This window comes from Lissotriton vulgaris, chromosome 7, assembly GCF_964263255.1.
Source record: "Lissotriton vulgaris chromosome 7, aLisVul1.2, whole genome shotgun sequence".
In the NCBI taxonomy this organism is placed as follows: domain Eukaryota; kingdom Metazoa; phylum Chordata; class Amphibia; order Caudata; family Salamandridae; genus Lissotriton; species Lissotriton vulgaris.
Window position 1 is genome coordinate 804435749 of NC_141695.1, and position 19937 is coordinate 804455685.

Here is a 19937-nt window from a genome sequence, read left to right on the forward strand (position 1 = left end):
GGCATACCCTCTACATCTAGATCACCAAGCAACCAACTCACCAGAAGTCTACAAAACAACCAAAACTCGGCAGCCAGACTCATCTTCAACCTCCCACATAGAACTCACATTGCACTACACCTCAGCGAGCTCCGTTGGCTCGCAATACACAAATGCCCTCATTTCAAACTCCTCACACACAAACAGAAGGCACTACAAAACTTAGGCCCCACCTACCTGAACAGTCGCATCTCCATCCACCAACCACTTAGACACCTCCGCTGCACAGGATTCCTACTCGCATACATGCCACGCACATATCAGATCAGGAGGGCGAGCACTCTCTTACATCACTTCTAAAGTGTGAAACGACCTCCCACTCCACATAAAAACCTCCTCTCTTCTTGAATTCTGCAAGAAGCTGAAGACCTGGCTATTGAATTAACCAACCTACCCTAGGCACGGCTCGGCACACAAACCTGCTAAGTGCCAGGATTCCCATACAGGTGATAGTGCGCTTTACAACTACACATAACATAACAAGGGTGTCCTGCAGATGGAAAGGGCAAGGGCAGTGAAGAGGAAATGTCTAGTCGGGAGAGAGAGAGGGAGCAGGTGAGTAGGTCTGCAAGTAAGGTACGCTGGGGGTGATATTCTTGCTGCACCACTACTCTGGATTCTGCAGATAGGGCAGGGACTGGGCAGGGTGCAGGAGGGCAGGGACTGGGCAGGGTGCAGGGGGGCACGCTGGGAGGCTGAAAGCAAAGCCTCCTGTCCTGCCTCTAGATCTGTATGACCTGCTCATCACTACTTGTGAGGCAGAGCTGGGCTCCTGAAGACTTGCAAGGTGATGGAGACAGGTCAAGAGGGCTGCATGGGATGTGCTATCAAAGGTTCTGTCCTGTTTGCCCCCTCTGGGCAAGCTGAAGTGAAGAGGTATCAGTTACCGTGGGCAGAGCAGGGGGCGACATGGAAGGGAAATAAAACACTGATGAGGAGGGAGAGAAAAGATGAGTGAACCATTTAAATGCATGATGCGTATGCATGCCATAGAGGTGGGGTGATGGGGGAGATATTTAAATACATAAGAGATATAAATGGAGTACTGGGGTGGTAGGAGAGAAGTATTTAAAAGCGCCTGAGGTATAAATGCAATATGGGTGGTGGAAGATAATATGAGACATTTCCAAACATCAGGGGATGCAAGCACAAGAGAAGGGAGAGGAGTGATGAGAGAAAGAGATTTAAATGCATGAGAGGCATCAGTGGAAATGAGGACATTCATTTATTCATTTATGTTTATTGTTGCAGTTTTATATAGCGCGGACTCGACCCGAAGGTATTAGAGCGCTATACATTAAAATGTAAATACATCTGCGATATAATAGCAGTAGAGGAAGTGGGGGTGATATGAAAGGGACATTTAAATCCATCAGAGGTATAGAAGCATTCGAGGAAGGAGAGAGATGGCGAGAGAGAGAGATTTAAATAAATTAAAGGTAGAAATGGAGTACTCAAGTGAGATTGGAGGGACATTTGAATACATTTGTTGTATAACTGCAATAAAGGCGGTGAGGGTAATATGAGAGAGACATTTAAATACGTCAGGGGTATAAAAGCGACACGGACTGGTTAAAGATGTTCACATACATGAGAGGTATAAATGGAGGACTGCAGTGATATGAGAGGGGCATTAAAATTCGTCTGCGGTACAAATGCACTAGATGAGGTGGGAGGTAGTATGCGAGAGACATTTAAATACATCATGGGTATAAAAGCAATATACGAGGGAGAGGCATGATGGGAGAGAATGCACTTTTCTGTATAAATGGGGTACAGTTGGAACAGGGGTGATATGAGAGGCGCCTTTAAATTAATTTGCAATTAATTATCAATCAGTTGCAATAGAAAAGGAAAGGGATAATATGAGAGAGACATTTAAACACATCATGTGTATAAACAGTATAGGAGGGAGTCTGGAGGATACATTTATAAAGGGTGAGGTGAGATGTAATTGAGGAAGGAGGGGTGGTCTCAGGAAGGTATTTAAACACCTCAAGGAAAATCATCAAGGATAGAAATGAAGTGCTAGATGAATACAATTACAACACAGTGCAGCGGAGGAGGGAGAGGAGTGATCAACGAGAGACATTCAAGGATACAATGGGTGTGTGAGCAAAGAAGCTGAAGGAGGGAGACCCGAGGAAAAACTTTGCATAGCTCATGGGTTAAAATGTGACAGAGGAGGAGAGTGTTGATGTGAGCACGAGATTCAAATAAATAAGATAAATGAGAGAGACTTTTAAATTCCTCTGAAGTTATAAGCACAATAGATGAGGCAGGGAGGGTAGTTCTTTGAGAGCCATCTAGACTCTTTAGGGGTTATATACACCGTTGAGGAAATTTGAGAATTCTTTCCACATGTTGCTCTTGTCAATCTGGCCTTGCCTTTAGGACTGCACGCCGACTGCACGAGACGACGATCGCGACATGTCTCCAACAGAGGCTTTATGTTTGAGGTCATTGATTAGGATTGGCGGGGGTCCAGTCAGCCACACTACAGGCCAGTGCCTCTGGAGGGTAGCCTATGAGTTGTTACCGCACTCATTGCATTGACCTTGAAACGATGTCCTCGGACAGTTGAAGGGATCAGCTGCCCTTGCTGGGATTGGTACCTGCGGCTTGAAGGTTAGATACAGGCTCCTGGAGACGATGGACTGCCCTGGTGCGTTCTGAATTCGACTGACTGGAACCCGAGATTGCACTTTGCACATTGATATCTGAAGCAGACACAACAATCTACAGAGCAATGTCACTGCAATTTAAATATGTGACATACAATTTACTCTAATCTGACCAACGGATGCATGAACTGATTGAGTTACTCACTAAGGATTCAAACCAGAGACATGTCAGTTACGCCAGATCTCCGTCGTACGCATATTGGCCCAGCCCTGAGATTTTTGACTTGGATTTAAATTTGTGTTTTATCGATTCCACACAGATTTATGGACCAAAGACGTACCCTCACCTATGATTTGCACACTGTGGAAATATGTCTAGAGCAGGAGAACGAATCCACCTCCTTGCCCTAGGATGTGTCGAAGGACTCCTGAGAGCCACATTAATCAATCAGCATTTGTAGAGTGCCGCACTGTCACCATGAGGTTATCTGGGCGCTGGCATGCGAGGTCTCCATCAAAAACCCAGGACTTGAGTTTCTTCCTGAAATCCGCAAGGGAGGGTGCTGTTCGAAGGTGGAGGGGTAGGTCTTTCCAGGTCTTAGCTGCAATGTAGGAGAGGGAAAGGCCACCGATGTGGTTGTTACAGATGAGGGTGTGTGTGCGAGGGCTAGTGAGGCGGAGCACAGGTGTTTTATGCGTTGCTGGAAGTTCAGTCGGTGGTTGATGTAAGCAGGTCTTTGATCGTGTAGGGCTATGTATGCATGTGTGAGGATCTTGAACTGACATCTTCTCGATGGGGAGCCAGTGTAGATTTCTGAGGTGGGGGTATGTGGGTCCATTTGGAGAGGTCCAGGATGAGTCTGGCTGCAGTATTCTGTATGTTCTAGAGTCTTTTGAGGAGCTGGGTGGGAATGCCGGAGTAGAGTGCTTTGCTGTAGTTGAGGCAGCTGGTCACAAAGGCACGGGTGACAGTCTTTCTGGTGTTGACTGGGATCCATTTGAGGATCCTGTGGAGCATGCAGAGGGTGTGGAAGCAGGAAGAGGTGACTGAGTTGATCTATTGCTTCATGGTCAGTTTGCTGTCGAGGATGATGCCTAGGTTGCATGCATGGCCTGTTGGTGAGGGTGTGGGTCCGAGTTCAACTGGCCACCAGCCACAGCCCCATATGGATGTGTTTCTCCAGAATATCAGTAATTCTGTCCTGTCGGAGTTGAGTTTAAGAGAATTGGCTCTCATCCAGTTGGATATATTAGTCATGGCGTCACAGAAGTTAATTCTGGTAGTGGGGGAGGTCTTCAGTGAGAGAGAGAGGATAAGTTTTGTGTCGGCGTAGGATATGATGTTGAGACCGTGGGATCTGACGATGTCCGCGAGGGTGGCTATGTAGGTGTTGAACAATATGGGACTGGGGGATGATCCTTGGGGTTCACAGCATATGATGTTCTTGGGTTCAGAGGTGAAGGGAGGCAGCCCCATGATCTGCATAGGTCCTGTAGGGAAAGAAGCAATCCACTTGAGGGCGTTTTCTTGTAAGCCGATGTTTATGAGGGTGTGGTGGGATATGGTTTTGAATGCAGGGGAGAGGTTGAGGAGGATCAGGGCTGAAGTCTCACCCTGGTTGAGGAGGGTTCTGATGTTGTCTGTAGCAGCGATCAGTGTGGTCTTCATGCTGTGTTTGGCTCAGAATCCTGATTGGGGGACGTCAAGCAGGTTGTTTTGTTCCAGGCATTTGATGAGCTGCTAGTTGATGGCCATCGCGATTACTTTGGCAGGATAAGGGAGCAGAGAGATTGGTTAATATTTTTTTAGTTCGCTAGGATCGGACGAGGGTTTCTTTAGGAGGGGTCTGATCTCTGCGTGTTTCCATCTGTCTGTGAAGGCTGCCATGGTTATGGAGGTGTTGAGAATACTGGTGAGTTCCATGCTAATTTGATTGGTTCTGAGGTTGAAATAATGATGGGGACATGGGTCGGTGGGTACTCCGGAGTGGATGGATGACATGTTGGCCGTTGTGGTCTGTGTGGTGAGTGGGGTCCAAGTGTTGATAATTTGGCTGGTGTGCGTTGGTTGGTCAAGACTGTTGAGGTGAGAACTGTGGGTTGGGGATTGAAGTTTTTGTAAATTGTGGCAATCTTGCTGTGGAAAGAGTCCGAGAGGGTGTCGCAGAGTTTTTGGGACAGGTAAATTGTGTTCTCTGTGGCTGTCAGGTTGGAGTTTTTTTTCCTTGAATATTTTGAATAGTTCTTTCATGTGGTTGGCTGCTGTATCGATGAGGGATGTGATGGCTGCTCTCTTGGCTTCCTTGATACGCAGATGGCAATTGCTGACGGCCGCTCTGTGAGCAGTGCTCTCTGAGGGGTTCCTGGTGAAGCGCAATGGTTTCCCTAGTGGGTAGCAGTTGCGCTTTAGTGGTTCTGAGCTCTGGGGTGTACCACTTTGCTCATCTTGAGGTTTTGTGGGTTCTTAATGGCTTCATCAGGCGGCTTGGTTGACACATTTGGCAATCAGGTGGAGAAGTTCTGGACAGCCTATTCTAGATCTGATGAAGTTCCAGGTTGGGTGGTGCTGAGGGCTGAGTCCACTGTGTCTCTGTTATCCTGCCCCAGCTGCAAGTGGGAGGAGCTGTGCTGCTTCGTGATGGTTTGCTGTTCGCCAGAGATGGTGAAATGAACAATGGTGTGGTCGGACTAGGGGAGTTCTGTGACGTGGTTGAATTTAACCCTGACGCTGGAGGTGAAAATGGGGTTGAGTGTGTGTCTAGTTTTGTGCATGGGTTCGGAGACTAGTTGGGTGAGGCTGATGTTGAGCAAACACGCTGATCCTGAACGGGGGCACTGACGGATGAAAACTATTTAGGCGAAAGCCAAACTCAACCAAAGTGTGAAGTGGAGTCCATTGGACATATTATAGTGGACATTATAACAGAAGACCCCCGTAGAACCCCTATGCGGGTTGGAATTATCACCGCATACTAATAAAAGAAAACGGAATTGAAAATAGCCTTGAAAAAGTCGTTGGGTTATACTCCCGGTCACGACGAAACACGTGTCGGCTGTGTGGAGAACTTGCAACATTCAAGAATAAATTGAATACCTGTATTACCAAGGACTACGTATTGCAATTGTGTCAAACGGGTGGCAACACCTATATATAACTATATTTTGATATACGTGTGCTAAGGAGTTTGTTTCTGTTTGAAGCGTATGCTCATTATTGGAAGGATTAGGTGGTTCCTTCTACCTTATAGCAACATGAGAGATAAACATCTGCACCTAAATAAAATTGTGAGACTGTCTAAGTGGCGCCAGTTAGCCTATACCAAACCACTAAATTGGACAAGACGAGGCTGATGTTGTTCATGTTCTCCAGAAGAGTTATAGAGTTAGCCTTGATGGGGTCATTGACGTGGAAATTGTGGTTGCCGTGTGGGATGTAGTGATTGGAATTAATGGCTAGAGGGGCAATGAAATCAAAAATGGCATCGCAGAAGGCCAGTCAACGTCTCAGGGGTCTGCATATGAGGGTGTCTCTTAACGCTGTCTTGGCGTCGATCTGTAGTTGGAAGTTGAGGTGTTCCATGAGAGCTGTAGGTCGTAATCGGTGGTGAGGCATCAGCTGGTTTCCTTGAAGATATTGGCGATGCCTCTGCCATGTTTGTTGGTACGGTCTTGGTGTATCATCTTGTAGCCGTCGGGTGTTGCAGTGGCGATGTCGGGGTTCAAGGAGGGGCTGAGCCATGATTCAGTGATGAAGGCTACGTCGGGAAGAGATTGATGATGGTGTCCCAGATTTCTGTGGCCTGTTTGCAGAGATATCGAGCGTTGAGCAGGATGCACTGGAGCGGTTCTCGGTTGTTCTTAGTCTTCTGGGCAGGTGTGGCACAGGACCCGGTGTGAATTGCCAGTCCTGTGTGGTAGGAGAAGGGGCAGTGTAGGCAGATGCAGGGTCTTTTGGTTGCTTGAGCGGAGGAGGTGTAGCAGTTGCTATTGCATCATCCGGGGTCCAGGGCATAGAGCTCCTCGGCGATGTAGTGGGTGGCGGGAGGGCTAAGGGTACAGGTGCGGAAGGTCACAACAGTCTTGCCTTTGTCAATGCAATTGGCGAGCCCACGCAGCTGCGCTGCTGCAACCATTAAGTTGTTCCTGGGGGGAGAGAGGGGTGCTGGGTAGAGGAAAGCAGAAGGAAGGGAACACTGGAAGAGGATGGGAGAGCGAGGTGAGAGGAAGGCACACATGGGCAGCAGTAAAGAGAAAAGAGACAAAAAGGCAAACAGGGCAAAATAGGCAACAGAGGACAAAAAATCAACCTGAAGACAGAGAGGCAAACAGAGTGCAAAGAGATGAACGAGCAAATAGGCAAAATATAGGACGAAATGCAAACAGCTAGAAAAAGAGCAAAAAGGGAAAAAAAGAGGACGAAAATTTCAAACAGAGACGGAAGAACAAAAATGCAGCAGATGAGATGTGCACGGAAGAGGAGTGTGGGCGATTGAATCTCAGTGTCGGGAGACCTGTCAAAAGGGAGCTGGCAGGAGGACCTGCGACCTCCCTTGTCTCTCAGATAGCAATAGCCTTGGAATCAAAGGGGGTACCCTGAAGGGCGTGCCTCCCCTCAGCCCCTGGATAGACGCCTGTCTCCCCCGGGAGCTTCAGGGCCTGCGTGATGCCCCTGTCCAGATTAGCAATGTTTAAGCTGCTGTTGGAACACAGTCCCCATGCAGGCCGGATAGTTCACTGTCCGTTTTGCAGGAATCTGCCCAAACTATAATACTGCATTGCACTTGACAGGCTAAACTGCCAAATAAGCGGCCTGAGATCCCACTGCCTACAATATGGGTACGCGGATATTTTGGGGAATTTAGGTCTGGGTGAGTCCAATCTTTGTTGTTAGCATCACATATAGTAACAACTCGGTCCACAAAACCACTTGGCAACATCATGTAGTTCCTGAACCACCTCGCGCCTGTGTGTGTATACTTTGGCGCTACCTGCCTCACACGTCATGCCAATAAAGGTAAACGGAAGATCCATAGAAAGCCAATCTGCGTCCACGTCCAGGCAGAGGCGTTTTAAGGCATGGGTAAAGTGGGCAACGGCCCAAGGCCTCCACCTTCCAAGGACTCCCCAGAGAAAGGAAACTTTCTCTCCAGCTCACGTCTGTGTAGTTTTGGTATAATTCAATATGAAAAGCAACATAGAACGTGAATTAGCAAAACATGCGTATAATAACATAGTTGTTCCGAAAAGGGGCGCCTCAAAATATTTCTTGCTCAGGACCACCCGAAATCCTTAACATGACACTGCGTCCAGCTGGAATCGGTGCCAGGCGACACCTGGAGGTTGGCACAGGCTGTGCCCCTGGAATGGACACAGAGCTGTCGCGGCATGGAGGGGCTGTGGGCAGGTGAAGACGGACTTCCGTAGCCCCGGGCCCTGTCAGCATCCCGCGCCTCTCAATTCGCAGGTTCGTTAGCCACAGGTGTAAACAACAAACGCATTAACATACTGAGCTGTCACACAAGACGGTAGAATACAAACCTACCTTTGGCTGTAGTTTCCCCTGAGTATATCGAGGAGAAGCGCCAAGAGGGCTCTGCTGTGGCGCCTAAACCGCCCCAGAGAGGGGAGGGGCGACAGGTACTGCAGACAGCAGGGGGGAGATACGCTTAACAGCTTTGTTCTGCTTGACAGGTGAATTCGAGCCTGCCTGTAATAAGGGCCTGTGTTTGTGTGTATGTGTTTGTGTGTATAGTAGGAAGTGGCGTAAAGCTAGGAGGGGGTGTGGGGGGGGGGGGGGCTGCTGGCAAAAGCGTTAGCTAAGTAGGCAGGTGGAAAAGAGCACTGGTGTCCTCTGCCTCTCGGTGGTAAAGAGCAGTGGTACCCTCTGGCTCTCATGGTAAAGAGGAGTGGTGCACTCTGGCTCTCGGTGGTAAAGAGCACTGGGGTCCTCTTGCTCTCGGTAGTAAAGAGTACTGGTGCCCTCTGGCTCTCGGTGGTAAAGAGCACTGGGGTCCTCTTGCTCTCGGTAGTAAAGAGTACTGGTGCCCTCTGGCTCTTGGTGGTAAAGAGCACTGGTACCCTCTTGCTCTCTGTGGTAAAGAGCACTGGGGTCCTCTGGCTCTCGGTGGTAAAGAGCACTGGTGCCCTCTGGCTCTCTGTGGTAAAGAGCATTGTTACCCTCTTGCTCTCAGTGGTAAAGAGCACTGGGTCCTCTTGCTCTCGGTGGTAAAGAGCACTGGTGCCCTCTGGCTCTCAGTGGTAAAGAGCACTGGTACCCTCTTGCTCTCGGCGGTGAAGAGCACTGGTACCCTCCGGCTCTTGGTGGTAAAGAGCACTGGTACCCTCTTGCTCTCGGCGGTGAAGAGCACTGGTACCCTCTGGCTCTTGGTGGTAAAGAGCACTGGTACCCTCTTGCTCTCGGTGGTAAAGAGCACTGGGGTCCTCTGGCTCTCGGTGGTAAAGAGCACTGGTGCCCTCTGGCTTTCGGTGGTAAAGAGCACTGGTGCCCTCTTGCTCTTGGTGGTAAAGAGCACTGGTACCCTCTTGCTCTTAATGGTAAAGAGCACTGGTACCCTCTTGCTCTCGGTGGTAAAGAGCACTGGTACCCTCTTGCTCTTAGTGGTAAAGAGAACTGGGGTCCTCTTGCTCTTGGTGGTAAAGAGTACTGGTGCCCTCTGGCTCTCAGTGGTAAAGAGAACTGGGGTCCTCTTGCTCTTGGTGGTAAAGAGTACTGGTGCCCTCTGGCTCTCAGTGGTAAAGAGTACTGGTACCCTCTTGCTCTAGGTGGTAAAGAGCACCGGGTTCCTCTTGCTCTTGGTGGTAAAGAGTACTGGTGCGCTCTGGCTCTCGGTGGTAAAGAGCACTGGTACCCTCTTGCTCTTGGTGGTAAAGAGCACTGGTACCCTCTTGCTCTTGATGGTAAAGAGCACTGGTACCCTCTAGCTCTCGGTGGTAAAGAGCACTGGTGCCCTCTGGCTCTCGATGGTAAAGAGCACTGGTGCCCTCTGGCTCTCTGTGGTAAAGAGCACTGGTGCCCTCTGGCTCTCGGCGGTGAAGAGCACTGGTACCCTCTGGCTCTTGGTGGTAAAGAGCACTGGTACCCTCTTGCTCTCGGTGGTAAAGAGCACTGGGGTCCTCTGGCTCTCGGTGGTAAAGAGCACTGGTGCCCTCTTGCTCTCGGCGGTGAAGAGCACTGGTACCCTCTGGCTCTTGGTGGTAAAGAGCACTGGTACCCTCTTGCTCTTGGTGGTAAAGAGCACTGGGGTCCTCTGGCTCTTGGTGGTAAAGAGCACTGGTGCCCTCTGGCTCTCGGTGGTAAAGAGTACTGGTGCCCTCTGGCTCTCGGTGGTAAAGAGCACTGGTGCCCTCTGGCTCTCTGTGGTAAAGAGCACTGTTCTGTAGTAGGGGATCTCTGTGTATAGTCATAATCTAGTGAATAGTCCCGCCCATGTGCGTGGACCCCGGAAATCAAAAATAATCTCTTAAGTTGTCAAAAGAATGCAGGAACTGCAAAGACACTTAAGAGAGAATTAAAGACAAATAATGCAGCCTATATCCACAGGCTACACTGTCCAGTACTTCAACTAGAAATTCCACCAAAATTCACCACACACAGCCCAGCCTGCTAGTTTCTACCACAGAGAAACCTGCCTCCCCAGTCAAAGACCCAGGAATGATAGAGAGGAAGGTAGGGACAGACAAGCCCCATAGGCTGCCATTATGTGGCTTAAACAGGATACTGTGCCTTTAAGAGAACCTTCTAGACTTCTCCCAGTATCCCAGAATGCATAGCAGGTCCAACTTACTTTCAGTTCTTTTTTCCGGCTCCTGCTTACAGGACCCTGGCATTGAGCTCTCCCTTTTTCAAGGGTTTATTGAATTCGTTTTTGCACTTTTGTCTTTTAAAAGTGTTACAGTTTATTTCTTGGTGCTCTCCTCTCCCTTTTGTGCTGGTTTTTAGGTGTTTTGGGGCTCCAAAATGCCTGGCCTTTTTGTGAAGTGCCCAGCATGTGAGAGGAAAAAGGCCAAAAGCGACCCCCATGATGTCTGCATCGTGTGCCTTCCGGAGAATCATGGCCCTGAGGAGTGTGCTATCTGCCAGCAGCTTTCTGCTAGGACCCTCAGGGACAGATTGAAGATCAGGCTGGCTGGCCTGGAGGATAGGCGTCAACGTGCTGCAGGTGGGTCTGGGCAGCCTGGGAAGGATCCCTCTGCCTCTGCTGAGGCCCCTGGGGGGCTCCCCGGGGGCAGGAAGTCCAGCCAACGGTCCCATTCTCCGTCGACGTCGAAGGCTTCGACGACGGCGTCGAGAGGGATGACGACGGCGTGCTCCCCGTCTCCCCGGGGCTCCGGGTCGAGACGGCGTGGCGGATCGACGGCGAAGGAGAAGCCGACGTCAAGGCCGCCGTCGACGTCATCGTCTTCGTCGACGTCGACGTCTTCATACCGACGCCGAAGGCGCAGGGACGTGTTTCGGCGCTCGCCGTCGAAGCGGCACCGACGCTCGCCGTCGAGGCGACGCCGTCGGTCGTCGTCGAGGCGACACCGCCGTTCGACGTCGAGGGGCTCCTCGACGTCGGGGACAACAAGGCGACGTCGACGATCGACGCCGAGGGCGGACCGCCCGACGTCGAGAGGGCGGCGTGAGAGATCGCGCAAGAGGAGATCGACGCCGAGGAGTCGACGTTCGACGCCGAGGATGAGAGGGTCGACGTCGAGGGGACGACGTTCGACGCCGGAGTCCAGGAAGCGCCGTTCGACGCCGGAGAAGCGTCATTCTGCGTCCAGCAGACAGCGGTCAGCGCCGAGGAGTAGATCTCCTTCTCCCAAACGGCGCAGAGGGGGCTCTAGCCCCAGGAGTCACGCCACTTCCGGTGGTCGCAAGAGGAAGAGGTCGCCTGCGGATGGGGATGGCTCTCCGCAACCGTCCCCTAAAGGGTCACCGGGCTCGGTGTACTCGGAAGTGTACACTCCATCTCGGCCCAGGACTCCTACTCCTCCACCCATACCGAAGGAGGACCCTCCGCCCATACCACCACTTCCTAAGGGGGATTCTGATCCACCTCCGGTCCCACCTCATGGGCCCGCCCCGCAGCCGGTGGTCCCTCCGCCGAGGTCCACTTCGCTGCCGTCGCTGCCTGTTCCTCCCAAGGGGACCCCGAAACCGAAGCCCCGGGAGGCTCCGAAGAGTCCCCGTGAGAAGCCACGGAAGACCCCTCCTCGCAAACCGAAGGAGCGCCCTAGAGCTGGCAGGTCTCGTTCTCGCTCTAGGCGCAGGTCTCCCACGAGGTCGAGACACCGCCATAGGAGGCGCGAATCTCGCTCTCGCACGAGATCTTCTGGGACCAGGGACTATTCACCTACGCTGTCGGGGTCGCCGGACACCAGAGTGTCCCCGATAGACGACCTGGTTGCCTTTCAAGACGTCCTTTTGCGGGGCGCGGCGAAGCTAGGCATTACACTGACGGTGCCTACTCCGAAGACGTCCGTCATTTTCGAGACTCTGCATCAGAGGCACATGTCTCGTCCCCTCCTGCCCCTGGTACCGGGCTTGGAAGAACCGGCTATGGCGCTGTTTCTCACCCCGGCTGTGACGAGAGCGGCCCCTTCCAGGCTACTAAAGAAATACCGGGCTCCCGAATCGGATCCGGCCTTCTTGAGAGCGGAGCCTCCGCCTGACTCCGTCATCGTCACGGCGGCCCGCAAGCAGCACGCCACCACTCCGACCTCCACGGTCCCCCCGGACAAGGAATCTAGGTGGATGGACTCGGCGGGACGAAAGATCTGTGGGACTTCCGCGACATCCATGAAAGCGGCGAGTGCAACGGCTCTGTTGGGACGTTACGACCGCGCCCTCTGGGACTCCCTCGAGCGCTTTGCGGAGCATTTGCCTCGGGAGCAGCGTGAAGACTTCATGGAGGTCCTGAGTGAGGGTATGCTGGTGGCCAACCAGATAATCAGTGCGGCTGCGGACTCCTCCCTGTTGGCTGCTCACGGGTTCTGCCACGGGATCAACCAACGGCGCCACGCATGGCTCCGGCTGACGTCCCTGAAACCGGACGCGCAGCAGAGGGTGGCCAATCTGCCGTTTTCCGGGGAGACCCTCTTCGGAAAGCACGCTGATGATGAAATGGCCCGCATGAAGGCGGAGGCCGAAACGCTGACGGCTGTGGGCTTGGAAAAACCCAAGGAGACCAAGAAGCAGTACCGCCCTTTCCAACGGCGGTTCGGAGGTCAAGGCCGAGGACGGGGACAGGCTTCGGGACACTCACAACAGCAGCAGCAGCAGTTCCGTAAGCCGTTCCAGAAGCGGCAGAGGGGCAGAGGAGGCCAGCAGTCGGCTCCGGCGCCCAAGGGCCAGGCGGGGCTAGGCCCTAGGAACTTACTTCCCCCGGATCCGTTACCCACTCCGGTAGGGGGAAGCATCCAACTTTTTCTGGCAGAGTGGAGAAAAATTACTCAGGACAAGTGGGTGCTGAATATTGTTTGCAATGGATACAGTCTTCGGTTCACCAGCCCTCCTCCAGCGATTCCCCCGGTCAGCTCGCAGTTTCAGCTGCGCGAGCTTCAGGCGGAAGCGGATATCCTGTTAAGGAAAAGGGCGATAGAAGACGTACCTCTGTCTCAGAGAGGAAGAGGTCTGTACTCCCGGTTCTTTCTGGTTCGCAAGAAGGACAAGAACGAGTTCAGGCCCATTCTGGATTTGCGACAGGCAAACAAGTGGATTCGCAGAGAAAAGTTCTGCATGCTGTCGTTGCACCAGATCTACCCTCAGTTGCAACAGGGAGACTGGCTGTGCGCGATAGACCTACAGGATGCTTACTTCCATGTGCCCATTGCTCACAAACACAGGAAGTTCCTGCGGTTCCAAGTCGGCACCAATCACTATCAATACACAGTACTCCCATTCGGGCTGAAGTCTGCGCCAAGGACATTCTCGAAGTGCATGGCGGTGGTAGCGGCACACCTGAGGAAGAACAAGGTGTTCGTCTACCCTTACTTGGACGATTGGCTGATCAAGGCATCCTCCTTCTCGGAAGCGCGAGCACACTTCCAGAAGACGTGCGTTCTCTTGAACAAGCTGGGGTTGCACATCAACATGGCCAAGTCTGTTCCGACTCCGGTCCAATGCATACAGTACTTGGGAGCCTCCATCAATACGCTGTCAGCAAGCGTGTCTCCTTCGGAAGAGCGACGATTATCACTCCTTCGGAAGGCTCAGGCTCTTATGATGACTCCATCTACAACAGTGAGGACGGTGTCTTCTCTACTGGGATCGATGGCCTCTTGTATCTTCCTGACGCCACACGCACGGCTGCACATGAGACCGTTGCAGGAGTGCTTGGAGGACCAGTGGGATCAGAGGATAGGATCTTGGGACGACGAGATTCGCCTATCGCTGCATGCTCTTCAGTCCCTGAAGTGGTGGTGTTCGGCGGAGAATCTCCTCAGAGGGGTTCCCTTTCACAAGGACATTCCCACGCAGACGGTCGTGACGGATGCGTCTCTTCTGGGATGGGGAGCGCACTCCGGGACTCTGCAGATTCAAGGCACGTGGTCACCGATGGAGGCCACGTATCACATCAATTTCCTGGAACTCAGAGCGGTTCACTTGGCGCTGAAGGCCTTTCTTCCGTCCTTCCGGACCAACTCTCTGCTTGTACAGACGGACAATACCACCACGATGTATTACCTCAACAAGCAGGGGGGGTCGAGATCGCGCACCCTGTCACAAGAGGCGCAGACGATCTGGCACTGGCTCCTGGCCAGAGGACTGACGATAACGGCCACCCATCTACCAGGTGTGCAGAATGTTCAGGCAGACGCACTGAGCAGACTGCTTCAGGAAAACCACGAATGGGTCATAAACGACGAAGTACTAGGAGAAGTCTTCGCAAGGTGGGGAACTCCAGACGTAGATTTGTTCGCCACCGCCGAAAACAGCAAGTGCAGAGACTTCGCCTCCAGGTACTTCCAGCAAGGGACGCTGGGGAATGCGCTATGGATCGACTGGACGAACAACTTTCTGTACGCCTTTCCTCCCATTCCCCTGATTCCGGCGGTGCTCATCAAGCTGGCCCGGTCCAGGGCTCGGATGATACTCATCGCCCCGGAGTGGCCCAGGCAGTGGTGGTTCACGGACCTGCTTCACCGGTCTCTCCTTCCTCACATTCGGTTGCCGTGCAGGCCGGACCTTCTCACGAAGTTCGGGGGACGGATGTTGCACCCCAACCTATCGTCTTTGAGTTTGGCGGCATGGCTCCTGAGATAGTGCAGTATGGCCATCTTAATCTGCCCGATGATTGCATGGACATTCTGAAGGAGTCCAAGAGACCTTCCACTAGGACTTCATATGCTTACAAGTGGAAGAGGTTTTGTATCTGGTGCCAGTCTAAGAACCATGATCCTACGACCTGTAAGGAAGATGTCATCCTTCCTTACCTTTTACATTTGGCGCAGTCTGGCCTTAATGTGCATTCCATTAAGGTTCATCTGGCTGCATTGACTGCCTACAGGAAATGCCCTTCACAGACTTCCTTTTTCCAGATCCCCGTGATCAAAGATTTTCTGGAAGGATTGAAGAAAGTATTCCCTCCTGTCAGGCTTCCCTCGCCTTCATGGGAATTGAATGTGGTGCTGTCCAGGTTGATGAAGGAACCTTTTGAACCTATTCATAAGGCTTCGTTGCAGCACCTGTCCTGGAAGGCGGCGTTCCTCGTGGCCATTACATCGGCCCGCAGGGTGAGTGAAATTCAGGCGTTGTGTTGTAATGAACCTTATACTGTATTTCATGCTGCTAAGGTTGTTATGCGTACTCACCCTAAATTTCTTCCCAAGGTTATTTCTGACTTTCATGTCAACCAGACTATAACTTTACCTACGTTCTTTCAGAACCCTTCGTCCCCAGCGGAGAGGTCTCTCCATTCTCTGGATGTTAGGAGGGTGTTGAAATTTTATCTGGATAAAACCAAAGATATTCGTAGGTCTGACCAGTTGTTTATCAATTATGGATCGGTCAGGACAGGTCTTGCGACCTCTAAGCAGTCCATCTCTAGGTGGATTGTGTCCTGCATACAATTGTGTTATCAGAAGGCTAATAAGACCTTAGGAGGTAAGCCTAAGGCTCATTCCACCAGGGGCAAAGCTGCCACGACGGCTCTGCTCCGTAACGTGCCGATAGCTGAAATCTGCAAGGCAGCCACTTGGAAGTCGGTTCATACCTTTGCTAAGCATTACTGCCTGGACACTGACGCCAGGGCAGACGCTCAGGTTGGACAGGCTTCACTGCGGAATTTGTTCGCACAATAGTGGCATTATGTATTTACTCTCCACCGCCGCTTAGTTGGGGGATGGGCTTGCCATTCTATTCACTAGATTATGACTATACACAGAGATCCCCTACTACAGAAGGAGTAGTTTCTGTCCTGTAACTCCAGTTCTGTAGTAGGGGTATCTCTGTTATAGTCATAAGCGCCCTCCCTCCTCCCCGGTGGAGAATTCTTCATGTACACAATGCTGCAGGTCTGGCGTTGTATACGCCTTCAAAAAGAACTGAAAGTAAGTTGGACCTGCTATGCATTCTGGGATACTGGGAGAAGTCTAGAAGGTTCTCTTAAAGGCACAGTATCCTGTTTAAGCCACATAATGGCAGCCTATGGGGCTTGTCTGTCCCTACCTTCCTCTCTATCATTCCTGGGTCTTTGACTGGGGAGGCAGGTTTCTCTGTGGTAGAAACTAGCAGGCTGGGCTGTGTGTGGTGAATTTTGGTGGAATTTCTAGTTGAAGTACTGGACAGTGTAGCCTGTGGATATAGGCTGCATTATTTGTCTTTAATTCTCTCTTAAGTGTCTTTGCAGTTCCTGCATTCTTTTGACAACTTAAGAGATTATTTTTGATTGCCGGGGTCCACGCACATGGGCGGGACTATTCACTAGATTATGACTATAACAGAGATACCCCTACTACAGAACTGGAGTTACAGGACAGAAACTACTCCTTACCCTCTTGCTCTCAGTGGTAAAGAGCACTGGGGTCCTCTTGCTCTCGGTGGTAAAGAGCACTGGTGCCCTCTGGCTCTCAGTGGTAAAGAGCACTGGTACCCTCTTGCTCTCGGCGGTGAAGAGCACTGATGCCCTCTGGCTCTCGGTGGTAATGAGCACTGGTGCCCTCGGGTTATCTGTGGTAAGAGCACTGGTGCCCTCTGGCTCTCGGTGGTAAGAGCACTGGTGCCCTCTGGCTCTCGGTGGTAAGAGCACTGGTGCCCTCTGGATCTCGGTGGTAAAGAGCACTGGTGCCCTCTGGCTCTTGGTGGTAAAGAGCACTGGTGCCCTCTGGCTCTCGATGGTAAGAGCACTTGAGTCCTCTTTCTCTCGGTGGTAAAGAGCACTGGTGCCCTCTGGCTCTCAGTGGTAAAGAGCACTGGTGCCCTCTGGCTCTCGGTGGTAAAGAGCACTGGTGCCCTCTGGCTCTCTGCGGTAAAGAGCACTTGTGTCCTCTGGCTATCGGTGGTAAAAGCACTGGTGCCCTCTGGCTCTCGGTGGTAAAGAGCACTGGTGCCCTCTGGCTCTCGATGGTAAGAGCACTGGTGCCCTCTGGCTCTCGGTGGTAAAGAGCACTGGAGCCCTCTGGCTCTCGGTGGTAAAGAGCACTGGTGCCCTCTGGCTCTCGGTGGTGGGAGGAGGAACACGCGTCTCCACTGGACCCTGACTACGGGTCCATGTGGGTTTCTAATGGCAAAGGCCAGCATAAGCCTCAGGTTTCCTGCCCTTTTCTCCCCGTTTCTAGCGCTGGTGGAGTGGTCGACTATATTCCACTGTCCCTTCAGCCCCTGGTGGTGGAGGACACTGGTCCCTTGGGCTCCTGGTGGTGCGAACCAGTGACCCCTTTGGGCCCCTCTGCTTTCTGGCGGTGGAGCCACTGGTATCCTTTGGGTCACGGTCCCCTTACAGCTGTCCTCTCCTCTGGCTCTTAGGTCCCCTCTGACATCTGTTAGCAGGGACTCTGGGTCATTAGTCCTTCCTGGCACCTGGTGGTGAGGACACAGGTCCCCTCTAACCCCAAGATCCGTTTTGGTTCCAGTTGGAGGGGGCCACTGGTCCTCTCAGGCTTGGAAGTCCATTCTGGCTCCCACTGGTGCGGGCACTGGTCCCTCCGGGCACCTGGTGTTGAGTAGAGAAGGTATATGGCGCCTGTTAGAGTGGGGTGCCTTAAGCACCCCACCTTGGAGCTCTACGCTGCTCACGAAGAAATACACAGAAATACATCATTCAAATGTGGGCAGAGGAAGAGAACGCCAGGGAACTGAACAGACCATATATGCATGCAGCCATATACTCTGCAGGAGAGAGAGCCCGGAGGAAGAGAATGTAAACATACTACACGGGAGGCTGCGACACACATGAGGTGACGGGAGGCGAGGGGGGGCGGGAGTGGGGGAGGAACGTGGCAGAAAAGCATATCTAGAGGGAAAAAGAATAGAGAGATGGTTCGTATACAATTGTGTGAGATGAAACGTGTACAGGAGAGGGAAGATGGAAGAGGAAAGGGGGAAGGTGGAAGAAAGAAGGAAGGGGTGAATGGTTGTTTCGAGAGCTTCAAAGACGGAGGAAGGAAGGGAAGGTGAGGAAGGAAGAAAGAAAGGAAGGGAGGAGGAGGAAGGAAGGAAGGAAGGAAGGCTTAAGAAAGATGTGAGAGAGGGCGAAAACATGGGGAAGGGTATGAAAGATGAAACGAGAGCACGAATCAGATAATAAAAGTGGAAAAACCAGGGAAATGAAACAATGCAGGAGATACCAAAAGGTTGGAGAGGTAGACAAGTTAAAAAAGCGAGAACGAGTCTATTGAGGTTGAAGAGAAGTAGAGAATTAGGAGAGATCGAACTAAGAAGTTAAGAAAAGAAGAGGGTTATTAAACATAACATTTGAAAATAGAAAGCGGGTGTGAAGGAGAGGGTACGTGAGAGGGGAAAGGACAAAATGGGAGGAACAGATAGGAGACAATAAGAAAGAGAGGGTGGGAAAGTAGAAGATAGATGAACTGAGCAAACTGGTGAGGTGGGGGAAGAGGGTGGGTGGAGTGACGGAGTGGGACGAAACAGGGTAGATAAGAGGACAGAGGAGACGAGGGGAGAAGAGAAGTAAGACAGAGGGAGGCGAGGAGGGGCAGAGAACCAGAGAGACTCTCCAGAGATGCTTCGACTCACCCTCCCGATCCCTGTCCCGGCTTGAACTGGAGCGGAAACGCCGTTGGGGAAAGAAAAGCTGGATTTGGAAAGAAGAGTGAACAACAAACCCTCCTGCAGCCAGCTGTGCGGGCAGCTGCAGGGTCCTGTCAGGAGCTGCGGTTAGATGTCTGCAGACAGCTGAGATTAGAGAGCTCCACCCTGAGTCAGACCCCCGCCCTCCCTCCTCCCAGAGACCCGAGGTTCTGCTCCTCCGAGGGAAGATATGAAAACGGAGGACACGCTGTGAAAACTTCCCCGACACAACCCCTCCGCTGCTGGCACCCATCCCGCCTTCCTCCTGCTCCCGCCTCCGCCGGCCGCCTCAGCGTGCACAGGAAGCTGCGGGGGCCGAGCCGGCCTCCCCCCGCCTGGAGCCGGGTCCCAGCTCCGGGTACAGGGTCTCTCCTGGGCCAGCCTCCCCCGTCGGGAGAGGGGACCCAGCTCCGGGTGCAAGGTCCAGCTCCGGGTGCAGGGTCCATCCTGGGCCAGCCTCAACCCGCCGGGAGAGGGGACCCAGCTCCGGGTGCAGGGTCCCTCCTGCTCCCGCCTCCCCCTGCCGGGAGCGGGGACCCAGCTCCGGGTGCAGGGTCCCTCCTGCTCCCGCCTCCCCCTGCCGGGAGCGGGGACCCAGCTCGGATGTAGGGTCCCTCCTGGGCCAGCCTCCGCCGGACGGGAGCCGGGACCCAGCTCCGGGTGCAGGGTTCCTCCTGGGCCAGCCTCCCCCGCCGGGAGAGGGGACCCAGCTCCGGGTGTAAGGTCCCTCCTGCTCCCGCCTCTCCCCGCCGGGAGCGGGGGCCCAGCTCCGGATGCAGGGTCCAGTTCCGGGTGCAGGGTCTCCTGCTCCCGCCTCCCCCCGCCGGGAGCAGGGACTCAGCTCCGGGTGCAGGGTCCCTCCTGCTCCCGCCTCCCCCCGCCAGGAGTGGGGGCCCAGCTCCGGATGCAGGGCCCAGCTCCGGGTGCAGGGTCCCTCTTGGGTCAGCCTCCCCCGCAGGGAGAGGGGACCCAGCTCCGGGTGCAGGGTCCCGCCTGCTCCCGCCTCCCCCCGCCAGGAG

The 19937-nt window shown here is 53.0% G+C and overlaps 1 protein-coding gene across 1 annotated transcript in view; it reads right to left on the reverse strand.

Annotated features, from left to right (window-relative positions):
- C1QTNF1 (C1q and TNF related 1) overlaps positions 1-19147 on the reverse strand; it is an 80397-nt gene extending 61250 nt beyond the window's left edge. The window contains exon 1 of the mRNA XM_086931069.1: positions 18865-19147. The gene's annotated coding sequence lies outside the window, so the exon portion shown is untranslated. The remainder of the gene's footprint in view (positions 1-18864) is intronic.
- Positions 19148-19937: the final 790 nt, after the last annotated feature.